Raw genomic sequence first — 19,630 nt, 5'->3', positions numbered from 1 at the left:
GCAGGGGAGCAGTGTCACCCTGCGGGATGGCCACGGCTGGCAGAGGCTGGGGCACACTCGCTGTGGAGAGTGCCCTGGTTCTCCTGCAGGGCTGGGGCTGTCCTTGTAGCCAGCAGAAGGCTCACACTGAGGGAGAGAGGTCGCGGCACAGCTGGATGCAGGCAGCAACCTGCCCCGGCACATCCTGCAGCCTGCGCGTTTTGGGGAAGTAGCAGAATTTTTCAGCCTTGCTTTACATCAGCAGCACAGAACGTGGAGCATGGAGGACTCGGAGCGAGCAAACAGCGCTTCCCTGAGCGGGCTGGGAGGTTTGTGGGGATGGGGATGGCCACGGGATGGCGTCTGGCGGCTTGCAAAGAGCAGGGAGCTGTTCGGAGAGCAGCGGTGGTGCTGCCGTGGGTGCTCTGATCTGCACTGACCCTGCAGCTTCTGTGCTAGAAACTTGCAAGGTTTTTTTCCTTTTCACTTACGAGGTAACCTCTTCTTTCAGAGTCAACACCAACTTCCCAGAGTGAGGGTGTGGACTTCTTCATGCTAATAACCTTAAAACTGATTTTAAAAGAAGTTCTCTGTGGCTGTAAGGATAACTCAATCCTGTGCTAGAGGGGACTGGGATCAAATTTACTTGAGAGCCTGAAATGAGTGAGTGGCCCTGCTCACAGTAAGAGAGCTTTCCTAGCAGTGCATGGCACGTTGGCTCTTTTCCCTGCTGTGGCACACTTTGGTTGGGTCTGGGGGATTGCAGTGTACAAGCTGGGGTTTTCCCAAGTGCTGATGCTGCAGTGTTCCCATCAGACTGCACATCTTCCTGTTGTTTCTCTGAGTGGGCACACACAGACCTGGATGCTGGAGAAGGTACAGCAGCTTCAGCTCTGTGCCCGCAGCACCCAGGGAATGTCTGCCTGCATGGCAGCATCAGCCATGGAGCTGCTCTGCTGCCCTGGCCAGGTGAGAGCTCAGGTAAGGCTGGCCTGAACAGGACTCGCTGTCTGCTGCTGCTTTGGACACAGATTTGGTTATTTACTGAAAACCAAGGTGTAAAAGGGGGCAGCACCAGCTCTGGGCTGTGTGTGAGAGCTGCCTGCAGGGTCACAGTGTGGGCTGGGATGGTCCAAGTGCTGCCCTCCAGCTCTGTGGCCTTACCCAGCCTGGAAAAGAGCTGGGGGAAGGTGGGGGAGCCTCATGACCTTCCCAAAGGGCTTTGGGCTCCCTCCACAGCAAGTGCTGAGCTGAGCTGAGTGCTGCCAGCACTGCTGCTGCTGGGAATTCTGGATTGGCCCCTGGATCAGTGGCTGGCCCTGCTGGGCCTGTGCTGCACGTAGGTTTGGCTGGGGCTGGGAGGGTTTCTCTGCTCTTTCATAGTCTGCCTTCTCCTCTGCACGTCTCCAGCAGGAAGTGCAGATTCAGCAGGCATTGTATGCCTCAGCAGCCTGCCAGCTGCCTTGCTGAAGCTAATTCACAATTCAAGTCACTCCTGATAAGTTTGCAAACAATGTGCAGTGATTTCTGAGCTAGATAGCAGCTGAGCTGAACTCCTCCACTTCCAGCCTGTCAGTTGGACAAAGCTCTGCACTCACCTAGTGAAGCTCGTGGGTCAAATGTGGTCTCAGCATTTTGTGCTTCTGTGATGTTTCATAAACTTCTTGTTTGTTTGGGAGTAGCTTTGAGTGTCATCATTATTACTGAAACCCTCGAGTGTGTGGAGACACAGAGAGGTCATGTGGTTAGTGTTGGTTGAATGTGAGTTAGAAATTGAACCCAGGATTTCTGACTTGCAGTTTAGCTCTTTGATCACTGGGTAATTGTGTTACCCCCTTTATAACACACTGGGAATTTCACTGGGAATAACTCCAGTCAAAACAAGAGCAACGTTTTTTTCTTCAGCTCACTTCATGTGGCAGCCACTGGAAGTGGCTCTGAGGAACTGGCCCAGAGGAAGAGACTCTGCACTCGTGGCTCATCAGCCCCGGCAGGAAACAGCAGGCCAAAGTTAGAAGGAACTTAAAAGCTGATGAGTGAGTGGTGCAGCAAGCACTGCAAGCAAGCAAGGCTCCACAGTCAGCAGGGGAGCTTGGGGTTCTCTGTCTCTGTCCTTATTCCACTTCCTCTCTGCTTGTTGACTTCTGTTTAACCAAAGAGGTGCCAAGGTGATGATCTGTCAGATGAGAGTTTGTAGGTGAGACTGTGCCCTCCCCTGATCTGAGCACAGCTCCCTCTGAAAAATGGGGCTGGTACAGAAAACACACTGTTTAATCTTCCTCAATATGTTTTTATGAAATTAAATTAAATCCTCATGGCTCTATATCTCAGTTTGGCAGATACTGATTTTTTTCAGACATGTGTAAGGTCAGTAGTCAAAATGCAGCAGCCTAGAACTGCAGAGTTTGACCATTCTGTGCAAAAATTGGTACAATACAGTGGCAGAAACAGGAATATCTATCACTCCTGCCAGATGATAGCAGAGTTTTTTCCCTAGGTAGGCTTTGGGAAGCCCTCCTTGGGGCACTTTCCAAAGGGCACGAGGTCACATCACAAAGCAGACTTACATTTTGGAGTGTATTTGTCTCTGTGCCATGAGTTGGGTCAGGTTTTTTACTCCTCCTTTAGTACTGGAATTGAAAATTCAAGTTGGAGAAATGTGAAAGCAATTGGGCCTAATCCATTCCTGTTGTTACTCCTTTTGTTTTCACTGGAGTTACTCCAAGGCTGAATTCAGCATATGATGAACAACTTGTTCTCCAAAGCTGGAACTTAGGGGAGAAGGTTTTAGGGATGATCACGCAACTCTGGGACTCCTTCTCAAAGAGCTGAAGCTCCCACAAGAGGGATGATATTGGTGAGTTCAGATTATTGAATTTAGTGCAGCACTCTAGTAATAAACCCTGTAGTCATAATAAGACATTATTATCCCTTAGAAGAATTACTTGAATAAAACCCAACTGCTTGCTTAGATTAGATGGAAAAATCCTGTTGATTTCATTTACCAGTCAGCTGCACAGATACCAACCTTGAGCAAACACAAATGGTTCTGAGCCTGGTAATCCTCATCCTGCTCCCTGTCCTCTCATCTTCTCTGGGACCAGCCCCTCTAGGGTTGCTGCCTGTGAAATGTTCACTGCTCTTTGTGCACTGACAATCTCAGCTGCAGCCCAGGGAAGCCTCCAAGGAAGTTACAAGCCCTGATTCTGTCTTGGTTAGATGGAAAAGGAGGGTGCTACAAGCTATGGAGAAGCTGAGTGCATTTAGCTGAGGACTAGGTGCTGTTTATTTGAGTTTGGGGTGGGCAGGTTGTTTGTTTGTTGGGGTTTTTTTTCAGGATCAAGGATATTGCTGTTAGGAACTAAGATGAAACTCTTTACAAATTTGCAAGATGAACCAGTCCTCACTGCTGGTTAATTCCTCCTGTGTTCCTGTGAGCTGTTGGAGGGGTCATGGCAGAGGCAAGATCCCCATGGTAAAATTAAGCTTTTCCTTCTTGGAGAAATAACCATTACTGTCTCTCTGGCTCACTCCATTTCATTTACTTTCTAAACAGCTTAGATCACAAAGGGCTCCAGGAGGGGTGCAGCACTTCCAAAGAAAAGGCCTGGATGACTTTCTCCAATTTAAGAGAGTCTTGTGAAAGTTGTGCTTCCTGCCCTTGCCCAGAGAAGAGGATTTATAACAGATGCTTCTGCAGCCTGCATTGTGTGATTTGGAAGGTGGAGGATGCACCAATCTTGCTGTGCCAGGGAGGCCAGGGCAGCTTTCTGCTGAACAACACAAGTCCTGGCTGACAAACAGAAAATCCCAGAGCCAAGCTGACACTGAGATTCCCTTCCTGCACGAGCTCTGGTGTGCTGGGACACATCTCCTCAACAGCTTTGCTCAGGCACTGTCCAGTGCCACAGCCAGGGTTTGTCCTTGGTCTTGCTGAGGTTGAGCACTTCTCTGTTACCCTTTGGTTTTCACCTTCCTTCACCTCTGGCCTGGGGATGCCAGCTGCTCTCCCTGCTGCTGCTCCTTCCAGACTTTCTCTGTTTTCAGGGATCCAAGCCCCAGTTTGTGTCCCCACAGCCCTGACTCCCAGGGATGGTACAGAATGTGCTAAGAACAGAAACAGCGCTACAGGAAGGGGCATTTACAGTGCTTATTACACTTAATTAAGACTAGAGGAAGTGCTTCCTTAGTGCCTCAGCTGATGCACTGGGTGAAATACTTTCTTCAGCAGTTAGATACTTGGGAAGTGGCAAGGAAGAACCCCTCACTTTTAAAACCAAAATAAAACAACTTTCAGTCTTACTTGTCTTGACCTGTTTCTCTCCACAGCAGAAAATGCATCACTAATAAGCTTGCTGGGGTAATGGTCAGTGAGATGCTGTTTCACTTAGATCTGAGGAGATTTTACAGAGAAGGCAGAAAATTTGATGTATTCTAGACAGTCACTGGCCCCAAGGTCAGTGGAACAAACACCAGGAAGCCAAGAAGAACAGAAAGAATCGTTAAAATCTTACAAACAGATGGATTATCACACCAAACTTTGGTTAAAGTTCACATGGCAAAGAGGATCTTTGTCTTCTGGGAGCTGCAGCTCCTGCTGTTTGTCCCCCATGCTGCTCCAAGACAAAGTCACTTGCCCAGCTTTCCCTGGTCACCAGGAGGGCTGTAATTTGGACCAAGACTTCAGCACTAAACCAAGCATGGTCTTGCTCAGCTGAAGCACAGGGCAGGAGGGGGTGAATTTTCCCTTCCATGGCTGTAGTTCTGCAGGCACCCAAACACAATGCACATGCCTGGATTCATACAGCAGGGATTGGACACAGTTCAAAGGAGGGATGTGCTCAGCCTCCTTGTGAGCAAACCTCACCTTCCCTGAGAGTCCAGCACCAGGTGAGACTGGAAGCTTTTGCCTCCAGCCCTGCTGAGCTCTTATTTTGTCTCCTGTTTGGGCCTTTGCTTCACTTCCCTTCAAACACTTGGCTCTAGGAATTGGTGAATCTCGTCTTTCACTTTGAAACTCTCTGTTCTACCAGCTACTGAGTCACCTGGGAATTGCAGATCCTAAGAGTTTGGAAGCTACAAGATATAAAAAAATAAAGCCTTTAAAAACTGTATTGTCTTAATTCTCGGAGGAGGTGGATTGTAACTCATGTCCTTGAATGCTCTGCTTAGGTGCTCAGCCCATTTCTCTTGTAAATGAAAATTTTGTTTATTTTGCCATATGAAATATTTACCCAAGAACTTTCTTCTTTCCCCAGATTAGTGGTTATGCCTGTGGAGAAAGACTGACTGCTTCTTAAAAATCTGTCAAGTCTGGGTGGAGGACACAGACAGGCAGGCTGGTGTGGGGAGTTGGCAGGGCTGTTTTGGATGAATTAATACACGACCTCACACTGTACTCATTTGATTCAAGCATGGACTTTTCTGAAGCAGGGAATTTTGGGTTCTGCATTCAGCTGTGAGAGCTGAATATCACTTTTCAGATGGGCATCCACACTTCTTGAAGAAAACCCCGGTTCAATCTTGGCCATCAAGGCACTGGGTATTTTCCTTGGTGCTGTTCCAGAGCTCCATAAATGCCGTGTGTCCCAGAGAGGTTGTGACTTGTCTGGGGGCTGCTGGTCAGCCCTGTCTGCAGAGGCCACTGGGCCTGAGAGCATCGAGGGGCACATCAGGGCCAGGCCCTGCCGAGTGCTGCAGATTTTACCTTTTTTTGTTCCCTTTAATTTTGCTGTAGTGCACGGCCACACTTCAGGGCTTCCAAGGGCTGCTTCTCTAATCTCCCCAGCAGGATTACTGCCTCTGGAAATCATGAGGGCTTGGACTAGCTATCAGCTTTATCAGGAAAGCTTCTTTCCGGCCAAGCCAGTGAGAGCTTTGCTAAGCAGGAACCTTGGGTTGAAGCTGCTCTTCTCATATTTCACAGATGGCCTCAATGAATGATTTACTAGCAGAGCAGAAGATTAGCCAGATTCCTCCAACTGCATCTCAAGTCACATAAAGCACTTGGTTTTACTGGAGCGTGGGCCATTGCTGTTCCTTTAGCCTCGTTAGAGGGTTTTGCAGTGATTAATTGCCCTGGCCTCCCTTCCCTGGGGATCAGGTGTCTCCTGGGGAGGATCCACGCTCCTCACACGAGCCCTGGAGCAGCTGTGCCACTGCAGGCTGGAACCCAAGAGCCCTGAGATGTGCTGTCTCCAGCTGCGCTTTACTGGAGATGTTCGTGTCCTTCTGGAAGAGAGATGGTAAAGGGAATACTTAAAATATGCAATGAGGTGTTCCCATAAAATTATCAAAAGCTTTGCTGAGTCTTCCTGTGGAGAAAAGCATCACTGCAGAGTTCAAGTGAACAGTGGTTTTGGGAAGGGCAAAACCTCCAGCTTTAATATTTTAACTATCTCCAAGGCTTGGATGAGCTCTCCTGGGGGAAGGGAGATTACCCCATGTTTGCCTGTTACAGAGTTTCTCACATTTTTCTCCTTTACACTTGGCAACCAGAACTCTGTGTCTGTCTGTCTATGGCAACTTCTACAGAATCTGGCTGTTTTAAAAGACTGCAGTATTGATTTAAACATCCAAATTGGAAAAACAGGGTTTAAAGTGGACCAACTTTTTCCTTTAGAGTGAGACTCATTAAAGATCTTTGTTAAATTATTTACAAGGGATCTCACAAGATGAGCAGATCTTTGCATGTACTCATTTGTACGACTTCCATTGTGCTTTTCTCCCCTGTCCACTAAATCAAAGCACAACCCTGAGGTCACTAAAGGGCTTGCAGGGAGGGATGGCCCATTGCTATCCATGTATGAAGTGTGCATGCCATAAAGCCTAAAGCAGTATTGGCATGTGCTGATCTCCTGTGAACAGGCTTTGATTTACAGCCCTCAGAGATGAGAGCTCTGGGGCTCGCTGGGGGAATCAACCCCTACCAGAAATGCTTAAAATACTTGGAGTTTAGCCAAGAGGCTAAGAAAAGAGGGGTTTGTATCTTCCTTTCTCTCTGCTGTGATCTCCTCTCATACAACTCTTAGAGCTGTGCAAGACACAGGGATGAGAAGAAACAAAGCCTGGACACTTTGTCCCCAGGACATCCAAAGTCATTGAAGATCCACAGTCTCCCCCAGAAGTACAAGCATAATAAAATTTGCTACTTTTCTGATTTTTGCATCACCATTTAGACAGAAAAATTTGGCCTGAACCTGCACCCTGGCAGTTCCTTTTGGTTGAACCTGTGGCATAAAGGAGTCCCCTTGATGAAAGCTCCCCCACTGCAGTTCTTCAGGGCTAAAATGTTCCCACAATAGCAAAATTTTAACCCTGAAGCAGGGTGAGGGAAGAGTTATAAAAAGTATAGGACCACAACATTCTGTTTTCTCCTCAGTGAAGGTAGAAATAAAACATTTGTGCACATTTCCAGGACAGTTGTGTCCCATATAAATGAGCCCATCAGCATTTGTTGCACAATTTTTCAAGCCTATCAGTCAGCAAAGCAGACCTTTATTTTGAGATGAGTGCATCCTCCCCATGGTCCAACTGGCCTGTAGGAGCAGAATATTAACACCAAACATCACTTTAAAAGCAAATGGCATCCTTTGATGTTTAAATATAAAAAAGGACAGCCTGTGTTTATGAGGGCAACACCAAATCTCAGGGGATTACTCACCATGGCAATTTTTTGAGGCTTTTAAGTCACTCACACAGATTTTATCCATAGGCTGCCAGACCAGGAGGATCCCTGGGGTTGCCTGAATGTGATCTCCCACCAGTGACCATGGAGGGTCTTGGAGCCCTGCAAGTCCTCATCAAAGACTGAGACTCCACTTCTCATTGCCAAGCAGATGGGGCTGTTGATCATGGTTTGAAAAGGCACTGTCAAAAGATGGGGAAATTAACAGGAAGATTTCAAAGTTGTGAAAAAAGACTGTGAAAGAGTGAATTTCCTTAATTTTTTAATGTCTCTCATTTTTTTTAGATGTAAGATCTTTGTGCCAGATGCACCAAAAGGACACCTGGGACCCCGATGTCATACTCAGAAAAGGTGTTGGGCTGTGATTCCAGCATTCCTGCCTTTTGCTGTGCATCCCACCACATGTGCCTGTGTCAGCAATGGTGGGACAGCTCTGCTAGAAAACTTTCCTCTTCCAGTGCTGTCTTGCTTTTTATTCTGTTCCTCCTGGTTTTCTATTCCTCCTGTCACTGCCAGTGCAGCAGTGGATCTGCTCCTACAGAAGGGATTGCTCTCCATGTGTCTGTGATGCCTCAGGTTTTAGCTTCTATATTTTCCAGATTCTGTGCTGCTTTAGAGTGTAGTTCTGAGATTCACATTAGGGGATGGTGAGCTCTGTTCACAGAGCACGGAGACAGAACAATTCCTTCTCCAGCTGGGGACCAAGGACAAATGATCCAAATCTCAGGTTCAAGAGCACAAACAACATGGACTGAAGAGAGAAAAACAAGCAGGATGGGACTGCATGGGCTAAAGCTGGAATTGAACAATTAACTCCAAGATGCAAATGGAGCACAACTTATAAAAGGGAGAGACCCTGTGAGTGGTTGTGCATTTTGTGACCATTTTGGCTCATCTTGGGTAGAGCCTTGGCTGGGCTTTTGCACTGCCCAAGGTGTATCCATGGAAGCCTTTTAATAAATCCCTACTTTATTCTTTAACTCTGTCCAGCCTCTGTTCTAGGTCAGCCTTCCCAAGGCAACACCTGCCCTTGTCCATGCACAAATTTAAGATACCCCTTTTCAAAGGTAAACAGGAATTGGAAAGAGCAACAAGCTAAAAATTGAAATAAAAATGTATTTATGAGATTACTTAAAATGCACATTTCTTACTATTTTTTGAGGATTCTGCCTGACGCCAGCATGAGGGCGATTGTTTGGGAGCAGAGACAGGCAAGGATAGGAAAGGAAACAGCTGTGATCCCTTTTTGGAGTGTTTGCTCTTATTCATCCCCTTAGATGTATCCCAATGTAAATAACCTTTCAGATCACTTTACAAAGTGATTGCTAGGTGGGTCTGAGGAGAAGGTATTCTGTAATGTAATAATTTCTGTTTTTTCTCTTCATTTTCCTGCTTGCTCATAGAGAGGAAATGTGGCTGGTTGTTAATTTGGAAGCATTTGTAGTGGTGAAGGCATAATAGATATGAAAGTTCACAGGACTCTGACAACTGCCAGTGTACTGAGGCTTGCAGAGGAAAAAATGAAAGCTGCCTGTAAAGCATTCCCATTTGTCATGGAAACCCCACAATACCCCAGGACAGCTGCTTGCCTGGGATCTGTACCTCATATGTATGGAACCAGAACAGACATGTGCTCTGTTGTACAAAAAGTACAACCCCACAGAGACAGGTAAATCATTCTTTATAAGGGAAAAACATCATCTAGAATTAATGTTTTCTGTAAAAGATGATTTGCAGGGTTCTCTTGCTATCCACCATAATCAAAAATATGGCTTAAAGTACATAAATTACAGTATTTTATATTCCAGTGCCCTAGTGCCTCCTCTGGAGATGGATTTGGTGGTGCTGCAAGTGTGGCTGGAGAGCTGGTGGGGTCTGGTTTGGCAAGGAGCTCTCCTGTTGTGAATGAAACAGGTGGCAAAAGTTTCCTGGGAGATGCTGGGTCTGGAGTCTTTCCTCCCCTCAAGCCACTCTGTGCTTTACCTTGCCCTCCATATCAAATAATTTGGTGAGGCTTCACTTGAAAATTAGAATGGAAAAAGCCAGTCCTGGGCTGAAGCTTTACCAAGCAGCTGGGAATTAGGAAAGGCTAAGCTGTGATGCAAAGGTAACACAAATTTCATGAAAAGGGTGACCTTCTGGAAAACCTCCCTCTGGTTGTTTTGGGGTGCATTTCTTTTTCATGGGGTATCTTTACAAGGGTTTCAAACACATCCTTGAACTTCGGTGTGACCGGGTTGCTTGGGAGACTGTCACACAAAAGTCCCTAAAAAAAACAGGGGTATTGCTGTGAAGTTCAGGGAGGAGAAATAATCCCCATCAAGCTCCCCATGAGCCTCCTTTTTGGTATATTTTTAGCAATGGCTCCTTTTAGTTCAGTCTGTCAGGAAATTCTGTACTGAGCTTCCCCCTGTGCCACGCTGTGCCAGCAACGTCACACGGGCAAAGCACCTCAGTGTGGAAGAGTTTATCTAATATTAATTTCCTCCCATCCTTTCTTCTTCTCTCTACTTTTTGGTTATGGCTTCAAATAACCAAACCAAGGAAGACAGTAAACCTTGTAGAACAGGGCTGACAAAATCATGAAAATAAAACTGCAGGATTAACCCAATTGCAGGCTTAGTGTGCACAGACATAGGAAAGTGAAAGAATACTGAAGGAAGCTTTCAAAACTTTGTTTCTTTGCCAGAGCTCAATCTCCAGACACTAATTTAGCTCTGCTAGTAATGCATTTAAATGTGTTCCTCTGTTAAGCAATATATTCCCTGTGGAGCAGCTCTGGAGCAGCTGTTAGCTCTGCAGGCCGAGGTCTCTGGGTCAGGAACGCTCCTCTTCCACCAGCACAGCCCCTGACTGCTCCACACAGCCCTGATCTGTCTTCAGGAAAGGTGAGTTCCAGCTCTCAAAGTGCTGCAGCTCAGCTGCTGACAGAGGCTGAGGGCAGCTCGAGTGTTTGCTGCTCTGCCAGAGGGAGACGGCGTGGCTGGAGACTCAGCACTGTCCCTGTCACACCTGAGACTCAGCACTGTCCCTGTCACACCAGGACACTCAGCACTGTCCCTGTCACACCAGGACACTCAGCACTGTCCCTGTCACACCTGAGACTCAGCACTGTCCCTGTCACACCTGAGACTCAGCACTGTCCCTGTCACACCAGGACACTCAGCACTGTCCCTGTCACACCTGAGACTCAGCACTGTCCCTGTCACACCTCTGCTGAAAACAGCACTGGCTTTGCTGTGAGGAGCAGTGCCTGGCAGCTGCATGCTCACATAACCTGCTGCTCCCATGCATTCAAACACACACACTTCATTTTCTTTAACCTGGTCTTCCTTTTCCAGTGCCTCCAGGCTCACAGAGAGCCCATGGCCAGCTGAGACACCAGGGCTGAAGGAGAACAGCCTTGACTTTGTTGCTGCTAAAGAGAGAGATTACATTTAATGTAAAAGTTATTGTCTTGGGCAGCCTTCATCTCACCAGTGCACAATTCCAGAATGCTTTAAATTAAGTCTGGAGGCTAAAAGTGTGTTAGTCATTGCCCATACATCTTGGGGAAAGCAGGGCTCTCTAAAGTTATTGTTAGCATTAGGCATCTGGTTTATGTTTATAATGATTTATTCAGCAATGGGAGACAGGTAAGGAACTATCGTGAAAGACAAACTAGAAAAGATTGGGTTTTTCAAAGCTCTGAGGCCATTGTTAAATCAAAGTTGTCTGACTTCAAAAGGAATATATAACTTGATTAGATTCTTTAAACAATGTACAATGCTCACAAAGTTGGCAGCTATTATTAGAGGCAGAGTTGGTAGCCCAGCCTGCTCTGGAGGTTCATGTCCCTTTTAAGTACAAGATCCTGTTCTTATATCATGACCCTGGCTTTTGGGGTTTTTTTAAGGAAAAAAAAATTCAGCCAAGTACTTCAATGGCCTGCAAGAGCCAGGAAAGAATACATTTTTTTTTTCAGTACTAGAATAATTCAGGAAATCCTTTCTTTGCAAAGACCTAATGCTTCCATACTTTGAAAGGGGGACTTGCAATCCAATGTGGGAAGATAGGCTTTGTGCTAAAGAGGGTGTGTTGCCATTGCCATAAGGGTCTGGCCACAGTTTTTTCAGTTTTATGAGGCTTTGAAGAAGTCTAGTTTGTGTCTGTGCAGCAGGGCTTTGCAAGGGCTTAGCTAAGATTAGAGAAGAGTCTCTGCTTGTGTCTCCTGGTGCCTGGCCCTCACTGGCCCGTGCCACTGGTGGAATTGATCTTCCTCATCCGCTGTGCAGCAGGACCTGGGGAGGGACCAGGGGAAGCCCAGGCACTGCAGTGCTGAGGGATGGAGCAGGGATGGGGGCTGTGCCTGGAACAAGGAGCCAGGGGGACAGGGCAGCTTGGGAAGGCTGAGAGGTTCTTTGGTTCTCTGCCTGTTTGATCCCCTCTCCCAGCCTGATGGGTATTCCCTTCTTCTCCTGCCAGAAAGGACACTCACAAGCAATAATCCTCATTTCCCTCCAGGTGTGGATCAGGCAGGGAACACCTCTCTGGCTGCAGCTGCCCCAGGCTGTGGAGCTCCCACCTCAAGGGCAGGAGGGCAGCCCAGGCCCTCCTGGGATGGAGGTGAAAGCTGAGTCTGGAGACCCTCAGCTCTTTGCTGAACACACCATTTTGCTCACCTCACCTCACTCACTTTTTGGATAAAAGAAGCTGCTCTGGCTTGCAGCTGATGCACTCAGCAGGTTCAGTCTCCACAGTGGCAATCCCAAGCTGCTGGACAGGGGCTTCTCAATTTTCTGTGACACAGAATGGACAAATCCATGTCATCACTCTGTTCTCTGCCTTGTTCCAGACTAACCTGCCTTCCTGCTGAGGAGTGGTGAAGGGACACAGGGGCTGGGCAGCCAGAGGTGCCAGCTGCCAGAGCAGGCTGGACATTTCCAGTGCCTGCTGTTTGCCTGCAGGATGCAAACCAGGTCTGTGTAACTATAACTGCATGCAGGCATTGGATTTACTTACCTTGGTTTTTTATTCTCCAAAACATCCCTTGACCCAAGGGATGACCCTGCCTTGGGTTTGCCACCCTGCCAAGGAAAAATTCAATAAAATGTTGTGGATTTGGAGGGCATACCCTGCTCATGGAGAACTTGCCAGGGCTCTGCTATAAACTCAGCACACCTGTGGCACCAGGTTCAGCCAGTTCTGGGCAGAGTCACCTGTCAGACCTGCAGCCATCCCACAATGGAAATAAACAACCCATGTTTTGCATGGCTGCCCTTCACCTGAGGTGAACCCTACACACACCACCCATCCCATCACTCTTGTCCTGGCCAAGTCACCTCCTCAAAGGTGTCCCTGGGCCGGGGAAGGGCACAGCACACCCCGTATGCCTCTGGGTGACATCCCACTGTGGGACACACATGGTGTGAGCACCAAACCAGCACTCGGCGTGGGGAGTTCGTGGGGCTGCTGGAAGAAAGCCAACACCCCACTCCTGCTCCAGATAGAAAAATGTCCCAGCCCTGGATCCACCCAGCTCAGCCAGAGCAGGGCTGCTTGGCCAGACAACAGGCCTGGCTCTCTCTCCAAAGTGGATGAGTGCCAAAGGGGATTTTTAATTTCCAGATGCTTTAAAAATAAAAATAAAGCCTCTGCTGTAAACTGGCTTTGAATGGACGCCTCCCCTTCAGCCAAATAGCTGACTGATACCAGTGAGCTGACTGGGCAATAAAACCTTGCACTGCAATCTGCTGCACTGGCCAGCCCTGTGCCGAGCTCTGCAGTTGGACAGGGCTCCCTGCAGAGCTGGGGGTCCCATGGAGCCAGCCTTCCCCAAGGAACCAGCCCTCCCCACAGAGCCAGCCCTCCCCAAGGAACCAGCCCTCCCCATGGAGCCTGCCCTCCCCATGGAGCCTGCCCTCCATGCCACCAGGCAGGCAGACACGCTCCCAAAGCCCTCTGGCTCCAGATAAAAATCTTTATGCACTCTTCATTTCCATTTTGCTCCTTTGAGGGGAGGTGAAAATGCTTTACGAGAAGAAAGTTGGCAATAGTGGAATGGGAATGAAAAGATTTTGGGGGAGTGTTTGTCCTGAACATTCAAAAGGTGTGTGGATGTGGCACCTGGGGACATGGTTTAGCAGTGAACACAGTGGTGCTGGGTTAATGGTTGGACTGGATGATTTTAGAGGGCTTTTCCATCCTAAACCACTCTGTGATTCTATCCTGGGGGGCAGGAGTGGTGGCAGGGTGACATTGCAAGACCCTGTGCACCTTGCTGGGGATCAGGACACAGATGGCTCTAAGCCAGCCCTGGGTGAATCCCTCCACAAACAACCTAAACCTGGTAGCTGCCAACCAGCAGAACAAGACTGGTGCATGAATTTCTGTGTCCCTGGGAGCTGGGGCAATTCCTCCACAGCCCCCATAACCCAATTTTGGCTGCCCTCTGGAGATTTGGGCATCCCCAGCCTGCATGGATGTGGCTGTTTCACTGCTATGGCTGTGCCAATGTAAATGAGATGGCTCCCACATCTGTGCCGATGCCAGTGAGGATGGGCCATGGCAGGGACAGGGACACCTGGGGCTCTGCAGCCCATCACCTGCCCACTCCCCTCCTGCTGCCCGCCATCGAGGGTTCCAGAGACATCTTCTCCCTGGTGGGTGGAGGCAGGGGCTGAAGGCAGCACATGTGGGTGCCCTCCCCTCCTGCTGGAGGTGATCCAGGTGTGCAGCAGCTCTGTCTGGCAGCATCTTTGGGGGCTCCTCTGCCAGGCATTGTGTGACCCACAGGGGAGGGGGGACATGTCTAATCCTTGCTCCTGTTTCAAATGTCACTCAATTCCCCGTGGCACCTCACAAAAGGCTGAATGGACAGCAAGCATAAGGGCAGGACAATGGTTATGCTGGGAATGCCTTTGAACAGCCCTGGCCTGCCCCCGCAGGCTTCGGCTGGCACCGGGGATGCCACGTGGCTCTTGTGTGTCTGAAGTTTTGAAGGTGGGAGACAGGATCCTGACTACAACATTTGCATCTGGGTTAGAATTTCAAATGCCAGAATGTACATCTGTGTTGCTCCATGTTAGTAATTTCTTCCTGACTTGATGTGCCTGGTCATTGAGTAAGAACTACAACAAATTTGCTTTTTTACCCTGCTCTTGTTTGGCTTATTAATTACATCTCCTGTGACACTGCAGTCCGGCCTCAACGGATTCGTTTGGGATTCTCCTGTGATATGCATGCTGTAGCAGCAGATAGCAGCACATAATCATTTAACATATGAATGCTGTCAGAGAGTTTAATCAAACCCAAAATTGCCGCCTTTGTGCCTTGCACTAACTCGTTGTGACTGCACGAAGTGAGCCCAGCTCCTCAACACAAAGAGCAATCTCAGCCTGGCTCTTTGTCTACTCTCTTTGTATAATTTCCTGAACCCTGCCCTGTTCCACCTGCTCACTAATGTTAAGCTTATTTATGGATAATTTATATGCAGCCCATTCCACAAATGCACAAAATGCACGGGGTTTAGTTTTTTAGAGGAGCTGTGGGAACGAACCTCTCACCACGCGTGTTCCCTCCACTCTGCAAGTCCCCAAGTCCAAATGCTCCATCAGCACTTTCTGAGCCTTCCCTGAAACACCGATGCGTTCCTGCCCTCGCACCGGGAATCCAAACGCTCTTTTGGGGGATGGAGGATAAGTCACAATTTTTTTTTTTTAATTTATTTTTTTTTTAACCAAAACCACTGTCAGGATGGCCGGGCGGGCCGCTCCCCCTCGGGCTCTCTCCACGGGCAGAGCCCAGAGCGATTCTGCGGCGCTCGCAGCGCTGAGCCGGCGCTCCCGCAGGAAGTGCGGGGTTCCTGGGAAGCATTGTTCCCGTGCTTGTTTGTTCCGCGCCGGGAAGAAGCAGAATAAAGGGCAGAGTACGGGAGCAGCTCCTGCGGAGGGAGCCGGCGAACCGGACCGAGTGCCCCGGCTGAGCCTGCAGGAGCAGCCCTGCCCGCACACAGCCCCTGCTCCGCGCCTGAGCCCGCTCCGGCTTTTCCTACCAAACTGGCAGCAGGACAAAACTGCCCCCAGATGCTGGCCTGGCACCCCATTGTGCCCCCTCCTACCCCAGCCTCATCCCCATCCCAGCTCACCCCCAGCCCACTCAATCTCATGTCATGTCATGTTCTCTCATCTCCTCCCACCCTATCCCATCCTCCCATCCCATCCTATGGCTCTCCTTGTCCTGGTAAGACAGCACAGCTCACCATGGAATCCTCAGGGATGTCCTGCTCCCCCTCCAGGTGCTGCACCAGTGCCAAGGGAAGGACCCACAGCAGCTTTTTTGTGCTGGGGAGCTCTGCAGGGAAAGCTGAGATTTGACCCTCTGCCATCCAGCTTCAGTTGAGTGTGCATAAAAAACTTCTGCTTTCCAATGAAAAAAGTTTGTTCATGGTCTTTTTTTTTTTTTTTTTTTTTTTTTTTTTTTTTTTTTTTTTTTTCTGTGTGTGTAGGGCATGAATGGGAGTATGGGACAACTGGGATTGACTCCTATTCCCAGGAGTTGCTGGCCTGACATGGACAAATGACAAATATTGCAAGGACTATTAAAACTATTGCTGATAAAAGGCAAGAATCTGGGAAAACAGACTAGACTGGACTATTTTTAGAAGCAGTGGCATCTGGACAGCATGAGAAATGGTTTGTACAAATTTAGTACAGCTGATGTTTGAACAAGAAATTTGCGGGCAAAACTCCAGCACAGGCACCATGACCAGCACAAAGCAGCAGCTCCAATGCCAGCCAGGAACACCCACAGCCAGGTGTCACTCAGAGCCACCAACAATAGGGGCATGAGAGCAGCCAGTACTTGGGAGGGCTCTGGACAAGGATTTTCTGTGATGCTGTGTCCCTGGGCAGATGTGTCACACCATGGTGCCACCACAGCAGCAATGTGCCAGTGGCCAGCTGGTCTGCTTCAGGTGGAGTTGGAGCGGGAGGCTGGGCAAAGTTTGTGGTCAAAAAAACCAACACTGTCAGCATTTAAAATAGCTAAACTATTTAAAAATTAAGTGCTGGTGACTCCTGATCCCAGACAATTTTGTCTGCCTGTATTTCTGCAGCAGCTGGGCTTGAGAGAGGGAAAAGCCCTGCAAGTGCAGTGTGGTGCTCCCCAGTAAGGGGACATACTCATCTTACATCCAGAGAGCCATTTAAATTGCTGATAGAAAACAGACATTGCCTGGCATGTATTTTCTCTCCACCCGTGCAAGGAATTAATCTCTCTCAGTTGTTACTGATACATCCCTCTTGGTTTTATTTAACAATGATTTGGATTTGGAATCAGGGTCCAACTGACTCCAGCTGTGACTGAGGGGACATTGGCCTGGACCAGTGAGGTTTGAAGAACGAGTGGCACAGCTCCCCCCTGCAGATTTGCCCTGCACAGACTGAGAGTGGGGGGGGATCCAGCCAGGCATGGCCAAGGGCAGCTCCAGGAACTGCAGCTCCCAGTTTGCAGGACAATGGGATGGTCAGTGCAGTTATCCCCTGCAGCACGTGGGACTGCACACTGAGGGTGCTGCATAAGGCCCAGGAACCTTTGCTGCCCACCCTAAACCCAGACACCAGCCTGGGGTGGAGTTTTTGTGCAATCTGGCATCCAAGTCCTTCAGTGCACCTGTGTAGTCAGTGCTGATGCCAGGGGTCTGGGGAATGGCAGATTTGCTGCCATGATGTGGCCACAGATGGTGGCCTTAGACTGATATGTCCTCATCCCCAGCAGCTCCAGCAGCTCCCTGCATCCCTCCCTGCCTGAGCTACCTCCTTCCTCATCCCTGCAGGACACTGCTCTCACCCTGCAGACTGGACCACTGCCCTCCCCTCCCCTTTGAACACAGCAGCCCCTGCACCACTGCTCCCAGTCTGGCTGTGTATACAGAGACTGGTTCCAGTCCTGGCAGGGAGAATCAGGTCTGCCCCCAGATCTCAGCAAGGGCACAGGGTGCCACTGAACTGGGGGTGAGAGGGAGCCCAGCCCTTCAGTCACAGCAAAGGCAGCAGAGACACCCCTGATGGCTGTGTCGTGATAGAAGTAATGAAAAAGTGCCCAAGTTAAACCCGGACCATCTGTCTCTGTTTTGTAACCTGCTTCTCTGGTTGGAGCTGGCAGCTCGATGGCTCAGCAGGCTATGGGCCTTTTCCAAAGGTTACTGGAGGGAGTGTGAACCATCTTGCCATGGCCTTGGGGTCCCAGACCAATTTCTTCATTGAAAAAGCTCTGGGTGAGTTCTAGACACAGCACTTGGGCACAGCTGGGGCAGCTGTGTGTGGCTGGGAGCCCCCCAGAGCCAGCTCACCCAGGTTTGCAGCCCACCAGCAGCAGAAGAGGCAGGCACAGGGAGAGGGAACCAGGAACTGGCGAGGGGGTCTGGGCACAAAACCTCCTTTGTGCAGTCCAGACATACAGAGGCCACAGCACCCCTGAGACTGGCAAGTCCCTGTCCCCTCGCCCAGTGACAGAACAAACTGTCACTGCCCTTCCCCCCACTGCTTTGCTGTGGTTGCTCATTGTTTGTGTTTGGACATCCACTGGGTACTGGTGAAAGCACTGAGAGCCCAGACAAAGCACTGAGAGCCCAGACTCACAGAGTTTCGTGTATTTCAACACCACTGATTATTCATCCAGTAATCTCAGATTGAGTGTGGTTTTTATTATTTGCTACTCTTCAGTGTCCTGTTTAAAATGTTTCCAGCCCAGGCACAGGAAGAGCTGCCCTGTGCCCCACCAGACACACGCACACACAGCAGAGCTCACTGGCACAAAGCACTTCCCAAACATCTCGGTGAGCACACAGCACGTGGGAACAACCCAGCTCGGCTCAGCAACCCTCATCTTTCCCCAGAGGAGACTCTGTTTGCTGTGGTGATGACCTCTGTCTCCATAACCAATCATTAAAACAGAGAATTTATTTCCTATCTTCTTCTGTTTCTCCTGGAGCACACAATCATGTCCCAGAGTCAGCAGTCCAATAATTCCTGTCCCTACACACTGTGACCCCATGAGCAGGAGAGACATTGTCCCAAGGAGATGTCTCCAGCTGATGGGGAAAGCTCCTGAGGAGGGCAAGGTATACTGGGCTGGTTAGGAGGCAAAACAAGAACTGGTTTGGAGTTGGGGTGCTCTTCTGAGCAGGGGGTCAAAGTGTTTCTCAGAACTTCCCTGCCTGCAGGTGGGGGAAGAGCCTGAAAAGAGTTGTTGCAGATCAATGGTGCATTGGTTTTAGATCTTGTTTTCTCTATATACCCTTTGCAATGCCTCAGCTGCTACAAGGCAGGTGTGACACAAGCTGACAGCATGGAGAGATGTATCTGAGAGCAGCCAAACCTCTGTGTCATCTGCAGCCCTCCAGCACCTCTGAGCACGTCCTGCTCTGCACACCCGGCTGGTTCCGCAGTCCATGCACAGGACTCACAGCTCAGGAGTTTAACAGAGCTGAGCAGAGGAAGAAGGGCAGCAGATGCCTGTCCTGTGCTGTGAGTTATCAGCCCAGACCTCAGCAGAGGAGGCCCTGAAGAACCCTTTGCAGGTGAGGGTTTGGATCTGCACATGCCCTGATTTTGGGCCCTAAAAGCTGCCCAGCATGCAGGAAGAGCTGTGCCACCCTCCTGCCTCAGGCCACTCACAATAGTCAGTGTCTGAGAGAACATTTGGGCTCTGAGCAGAGGGAACAGGAACCCAGTTGAAATGCTGCACTAAAAATAGCCCCATGTGTGAGTGGAAGCACACTGTGGTTGGCTGGGGTTTCACATCCCTGAGGAAGCCTGAGCTGAGCAGGGACCCTTCACTCCCGTTATTGTCCACCTTCCCCCTCTCCCTCCAGAGACACCCTGGGGACTAACCAGAAAATAAATGGCTTTCCACAGGACAACAATGGCTTCTGTGATCAATCTCCATGAGATGTGGTTTGGTAGCTTTGCAAGAATCAATCCA

General features: G+C 49.3%; 1 long non-coding RNA gene across 2 annotated transcripts; it reads right to left on the bottom strand.

Annotated features, from left to right (window-relative positions):
• Positions 1-231: 231 nt before the first annotated feature.
• On the bottom strand, positions 232-16,040 carry LOC143695223 (uncharacterized). Of its 2 annotated transcripts, XR_013184295.1 has the most exons (4): positions 15,906-16,040; positions 12,342-12,444; positions 7,643-7,848; positions 232-6,210 (listed from the first exon to the last, which is right to left on the bottom strand). It is a non-coding gene; the product is annotated as an uncharacterized LOC143695223 (long non-coding RNA). The 2 variants fall into 2 exon arrangements; XR_013184294.1 differs by lacking the exon at positions 12,342-12,444.
• Between the last annotated feature and the right edge of the window lie 3,590 nt (positions 16,041-19,630).

This window comes from Agelaius phoeniceus, chromosome 14, assembly GCF_051311805.1.
Source record: "Agelaius phoeniceus isolate bAgePho1 chromosome 14, bAgePho1.hap1, whole genome shotgun sequence".
Taxonomy (NCBI): domain Eukaryota; kingdom Metazoa; phylum Chordata; class Aves; order Passeriformes; family Icteridae; genus Agelaius; species Agelaius phoeniceus.
The sequence above is the reverse complement of the archived record's forward strand: the minus strand, read 5'-3'. Positions and strand labels throughout refer to the sequence as shown.